Consider the following 6,668-nt stretch of genomic DNA (forward strand, 5'->3'; position numbering starts at 1 on the left):
AGTAAACAAATAATTAAATAATATAATTGCAGATAATAGTGTTACAAAGAAGACAAAGGTGGGATAAGGGAATGGACCTTTCCAGGGTAAGTGGGGAGTTTTACACTGAGGATGAGAGAAGATCCAAACGAAACAGGGGCCCAAGTTATGTGCACATCTGGCAGAATGGGGTCCCAGGCAGGTAGCAAGGCACACCCAAAGGCTGGCAGGCAGGCAAGGAATAGGATGGAACCTGGTGTGTTTGGAGAAGTGTGAGAATAGGGGAAAAAAGGCTACAGTGAGCAGTGAGCATCCGGGGTTGATTCTAAGAGTAGTAGGAGGTCATCAGAGAGTTCTGAGCCATGGAATTATAAGACTGCATTTACTGGCTATTCTGTGAGGTCAAGAGCAGATGCTGGGAGACTGGTTTAGAGGCTACCCAGTAATGCAAGAGAGAAATGTGGGTAGTTCTGATTAGCCAGGGTACTGTAAACGAACTTGCTTTGCATCACGGCAGGATCTGATATAAAATGAACCTGTCCCGTACACAATCCAGCAGGTTGGGGGCTTAGAAACTAAATGAGCAGTTTTATAAAACAGTGTTTTTCAAATTGTGGGTCATGAAATCAAACGAAAGCGTGGTCAAATCAATTTAGAGGATCATGATCATCATTTTAAAATGAAATAGAACAGACGGAAGAAAACTGAAAATGTCTGAACACACTGCACACAGGAAAAATACATAATACTTTGTGAAATTTTTTTTCAATGATACGTATGAGAGGACTTTAAAAATTTCATGACAAAATGGAATTAAAAGATAATATGAATCTTTCCATGACCTTTTTGAAGATCTCTCACAGGTATGTTTGTACTGGCTTGTAACACAAAATGTACTTCTCACTGTGAACAGTAGGCAAAAAAAGTTTGAACACACCACAAAAAGCTATCTTATTTATATATGAGTAGGTTATAAACTGTCTGTTTATTCTCTCCCTTCCTTGCTGCACTCAGCATCCCCCCAAATGAGAACATTACAAGAAACTCCGAAGGTAGGTTCCTCATAAACTAAATAAAACAAATTGACTTAATGCTACACTAACTTCTCCTCCAGGGAGATCAAAATATAAACCTCCAAAGCTGGGAAGACTAACTGACCTCAAACCTGTGAGGCTTTCAATGAAAAAAAAAAAAAATTGCAAGCAGAACAAGAAATTTTTAAATTAAACTTTAGACTTTTAGCAAGCTAATAATGGAAAGAAAACTCCTGAAGATAATTAGGGTAGCTACCAGAACACTATGCAAGCATAATGCTTAACAGTCAAATACTGGAAGCATTCCCACCCAAACCAGACACTATTATTCTACATTACTCTTGAGGGAAGCTTAGCCACTAAGGCAAGAAAATAAAATTAGGTAAAAACAAATATTGGGGTGGGGGGAATCCTTATACTATTGCCATTTGCAGACAATCTGATTGTCTAACCTTGAAAAATTTTTTTAAAAAAATCAACTGAAAAACTACGAGAACTAATAAAAGTTTAGTAAGATGGCTTTAATATAAGGTAGATCTACCAAAAAATTAAGTAGGCTTCCTACCCAATAGTATAGTCATTATGAAATGAAATGGGGAAAAGTATACAATTTCTAAAAGCAATAAAAATGACACACACACAAAAATCTAGGAGTTCACCTATCAAGAATGTGTAAGATCTATAGTGTTGCATTTATATAAGGATAGACATAGAACGGAACAGAATGGAGAGAACAAAAATAGACCTACACATATATGGCCAATTTTTGACCAAGAAAAAGCTGTGTGTGAATGTTTATATTGACTTTATTCAGAACCATCAAAAGTTAGTGAATGGATAAACAAACTGAGGAATATTACTCAGCAATAAAAAGGATCAAATTATGGATCCACACAACGACATAGATGAATCTCACAGGCATTATGCTGGGTGAAAGAAGCCAGGCTCAGAAGGCTACAGAGTATTTGAATTCATTCACAGGATATTCTGGGAAAGACAAAATTATAGGGACAGAAAACAAATCAATGGTTGCCAGGAGCTGAGAGTGGTGGGAGGGATTGATTACAAAGAGTCAACAGGGAATTTTTTGGAGTCACGGAATTCTTCTATATCTTAATATGGTGGTGGTTATATGACTATATAAATTTGTCAAAACTTCTAGAACTGTGTAGTAAAAAGGGCGAATTTTACTGTAAATAAATAATACATACCTCACAATTTATTTTATTATTTTTTTTTTTTTTTAGGATTTAAGCAAAATTAATTTTATTGAATGGAAGTATTAGAATTTAACCCATGCCTCTTGTTTTGAGGAAAGCGTATTTCTATGTGATCATTTAGAAGTTGCGTCCTATTTCCCATGATTGTACATTTATGCCTTTAAATTCCATCAGTTAGGAGGAGAGCATTAATTTTTTTCTCAGAAAAGAACATGTAAGATTCTTGAGGACAAACAGAGCAAGTGTTTTCCAAATAATGCATACCTCACAATTTAAAAAACATGGAATAGACTCAAGACTTAAATAGATTCGTAAAATGGAACAGTGTTCACCAGAATCTTATTTGATTGAGGGAATTTATTTTATGATAATTTTCTCCAAATGTTTAGCCCATTTATTAAGTTCCACTATCCCCCACCTCATCCCAAGCCCCCAAAATAAGTTCCACAAAGATTAAAGACTTACACATTTTTAAAACCACAAACATTTTTAAAGAATTTTTTTTTATCTTGAAGTAGAGAAAGGCTTTCTCAGTGAGGCATAAAAACCAGCCCCCAGGTTTTTACTAAAGTCAGAGTCTCTTTTTTCTATCTTCCGAACTATTAACATTACAGAAATCCCCACCCCACCCCCCCGCCACTCCCCCTCACTTTTTAAATTTAATAGTGTTTTTTTCAGTTTGCATCATGTATTTGAAAGTGACTTGGCACTCTCAGGCAGCAAAATGGAAAACTGTTTGTCAGTTTCATCTGAGTGGTGAAAGCACCAGGAACATATGTCGTGATGTCCCCCCTCTCAGTCCCCAGAATGACCACATCAGCCATGGAAAATCAGCTTCTTTGCTGGCTCTTCCCAACACCTGAGCAAACTCACTTTGCCATTTCTGGAAGGCCGTTCATGGTACCAAAAACACAGTGGCTTCCTTTCCCTGCCAAACCGGCCAATGAAATTCCACTTCTCAGAATTTTTCCCCCTCTGCTGAACAAAACCATATCCATAATCAGAGTTCAATTTTTTCCCCCTGCATTTCCAACATTTTTTTTTTTTTCTAGAAAAACACACACCTGGAATCTGTGGGGGTTTTTGGCAAGAATTATTCATAGACAAGACACTGATGCTGGTCCTGCATTTCTTCAGTGTTTTTCAATAGCCAGATTTGCTCTACCCCTTTTTTAATGAAAGTCACCTTGCAGGGAGGTGAGAATGATAAAAGCAAAGGGGAATCCGATCAGGGCTGGCATCACGCTGAGGCCCTGTAAAATATCCCTGTACAGCTACAAAATTTGGCCACTTTTTGTTTTCCAGCTTTGCATGTGAGCTGTAAAAATAGCCAAACCAAGCAATGTACAGCTCGTTTTAGATCTCGACTAAAGCAAAATTTTATGAGACACTAAATAAAGGCTCCCCAGATCCTTTGGAAATTACATACACTTTGTAAATTAATTTACAAATTATTTCGATATCAAACTTAATTGTATTGCTTATTAATAATTAAGCTTTTAATAAATTGTTACTTATTAATTTTAATAAAGCGATAAATTTTGTCGCACCATGCATGACCGGAGTTATAGTCATAGGCTTACCCCTTAAGATAGCCAAGAAGTTTGCAGGAACTGCAACATCTAGCCAGTCTTCACTTAATAAAATAAACCTTCACTCTCCATCACCCACCATCTCGAACCCTGATCAAAGAAATGGGTCCTTTTCCCACCGGTGGTGACTACGAGAGAGGATCAGCTACATGATTTGTGGGGCCCTGTGCAAAATGAAAAAGCGAGACCCCTTGTTCAAAAATTATTAAGAACTTTGGCATTTAACCAAGTGCAGGCTGCATGCCCATGAAGCTAGCGCTGCTACCAGATAATGTATTTGGCTAGAAAGTTGGTAAGAAAAATAAAGCATTTCGCTACTAAATGAGTAGAGATCGTCTTAGTGTGTGTGTGTGTGGGGTACAGGTGGGGTTGTAAAGACTGAGGACCTCGTCTCCCGATCTCCCACTTTTCCTAAGGTTTTCAGCCTGTTGGACAGAAAGTACTTCTGCAGGGTCTACCATATAAAGTGTGGTCCCTGGAGCAGCAGCAGCGGCAGCATCTGGGAGCTTGTCAGAAACGCACACTCTCGCGCCCCACCCCAGACCTACTGAATCACAATCTCATTTTAACAAGATTCCCAGGGGGTTCGTGTGCACAGCACAGACTAAGAAAGTGCACTGTGGAAGCAGCCACGGAAAACCTCCTGCTTCCTCTGGCTCTCCGGAGACCGGTCAGCTTGCTTTCTCCCCCTCGCTTTACAGACAGTCCCGGAGCCTCGAAACTCACTCAAGTCCCTGCCGAAATGCGCTCACCCCGAGACCACCAGCCTCCTCCTTCCCCCAAGCTCACCCCCTGGCTCGGGGCGGCCGCTCCATCCCGCCGCGCCCGGGGCCACCTGTTCGGGGCCCCGCCAGGTGGTGCCGCGCCAAGCCGCCCGGGGCCCGGGGCGCGTCCGCGCTCCGCAGGCACCGCCGCACCCACTGCCGGGCGCGGTGAGCCCAGTCCCCGGGAGTCGCGTCTCGGGATCGCCCGCGCGAAGAAAGCTCGTGACTCCGTTTCCCGAAGGGGTGGGGAGAGTTCGAGTCCGTTTAAAGGTTTGGGATACACACGTCCCCCCTCGGAGAACGCGTCGCCGGAGCCCCCTTTCCCACGGCGCGCAGTCTCCGGCTGTTCGGGGTGTCGGCCCCGGGGCTCCGCACTTTGCCTCTGCCTTTCGGGACAGCCCCGGGCTCCGGCTCAGAGCCACAGCCGGGAGGAACGAGGGTTCGCCCCGCCGTCCCGTCGCCTTCCAGGTCCAGACGCTGCGCCCGAGCCTCCCGCGCCCGTCGCCAGCTCTCTGGGCTCGGTCTCAGGAGCCCGAGGGACAGACCCATCCCGGAGCCGCGCGCTTACCTGCCGGTCCCGGCCGACGGGCTGGCTGCCGGCGCCCTCCGGCCCTCCTTTTCCCCTCTCCGTCGGGCCGCGTCCCTCCCCCTTCCTCCCGCGAGCTGGGCGCCGCCCCCGCCGCTCCCGGACCGCTGGCCCGCCAGCTCTCCAGCTGCCCAGCGCGGCGTGGCGCGTCCGGCGCTCGGCGGCGGCGAGGCTGGGCGCGGAGGTGGGGAGCGGGCGGGGCTCGCAGGGAGGGGGTGCGAGCGAGCGGCGCGGCCGGCCGGAGCCCTGCGGGGAGCTCGGGGCTGGCGAGCGCGGCGAGAGGGGGGTCCTCCAGCCGGGGCCCCCGCGGCTCTTCTGGGCTCCCTGGACCGCTAGCCCCTCGGATGCCGGGCCTCCAGCCCCGCGCGCTCCTCCTCGGGGACCTCGACCTCCAGACCCAGCGGCCCACCTTTAGGGGTCGCTCTGGTCCCCAGATGCCTGTCCCAGCACTTTCAGCGCTGCGCGCTGTGATGGGTGAGATCCCCGAGGTCGCCCCTCTGTCAGAATATTCAAGAATGCAGAGCCCACTTGAGAGGGGGATTTGGAGAGAACGGTAAAAGAGAAACGTCCTGGTAAAGGATTCAGCTCCGTGGTTTCCTGGTGAAGGACAATACTCCGGGTACCTAGAAACTGGGGTCTCCAGCGCTCTGCCTGCTGGGGTTGGGAGAGGCGTGGGTTGTCCCTGGTCCCCTCAACTTTTTCTGTCAGCGTCTCCTCCCCCTGCACGTTCACGGAGTAAAAACTAGATTTGGATAGGACTTACAGATCACCTAAGCACCTTGTGAAAGTACCCCATTTTACAGATGGGAAAACGGAGACTCGGTTCTACAATACAAATTCGTTGTAGAGACAGGAAAAAAATCAGCGCTCTGAATTCCCTCTCTGGCTCTTTTTACCGCTCGCCCCCCACTCTCCCTCTTTACAGTCAAAGAACACCTATATTTGCAAAATGCTTTTATCACCTTAAAAGCACCTTTCTCTTTCTTGAAAACCTGCAGGAGACTATACGACCAAAACAAAATTCTGGATTCGGAATTGCATTCATAGCCCTGGAGATGCGATGTTTATTTATAAGGTGCAGCTCTTTGCATTCATAGCCCAGGAGATACGATATTTATTTACAAGGTGCAGCTCTGCAGAGCACATCCTGGCTGACTCTGCCCTATTAGACACATCACAGTGAGATAGACACTCTGCTTTGCAGGAGGGGTTTAATTTGTTTTGCAAACACCTATTTATTAACACTCACCACATTCTAACTGAATAAATGAATGGACAGTGTTTTCAGAGAGACTTTTGACTGGTTGGATTAAGGGGAGGGGTAGAGGTCAGGAAGCTCGTCCAGGTTATATAACATGTTAGAAGTTATGATGAGGGGGAAGGCAGTGTATTTAATAAACAGACTCAATGATACGCCAAAGGGTTAAGTTCTTTCCGTTTGAATTAACACTTACATACGTTTGACTTATAAAATAGACTTCCTATTGTGTAGA

The sequence above is a fragment of the Cynocephalus volans genome, chromosome X, assembly GCF_027409185.1.
Source record: "Cynocephalus volans isolate mCynVol1 chromosome X, mCynVol1.pri, whole genome shotgun sequence".
Classification (NCBI taxonomy): Eukaryota; Metazoa; Chordata; class Mammalia; order Dermoptera; family Cynocephalidae; genus Cynocephalus; species Cynocephalus volans.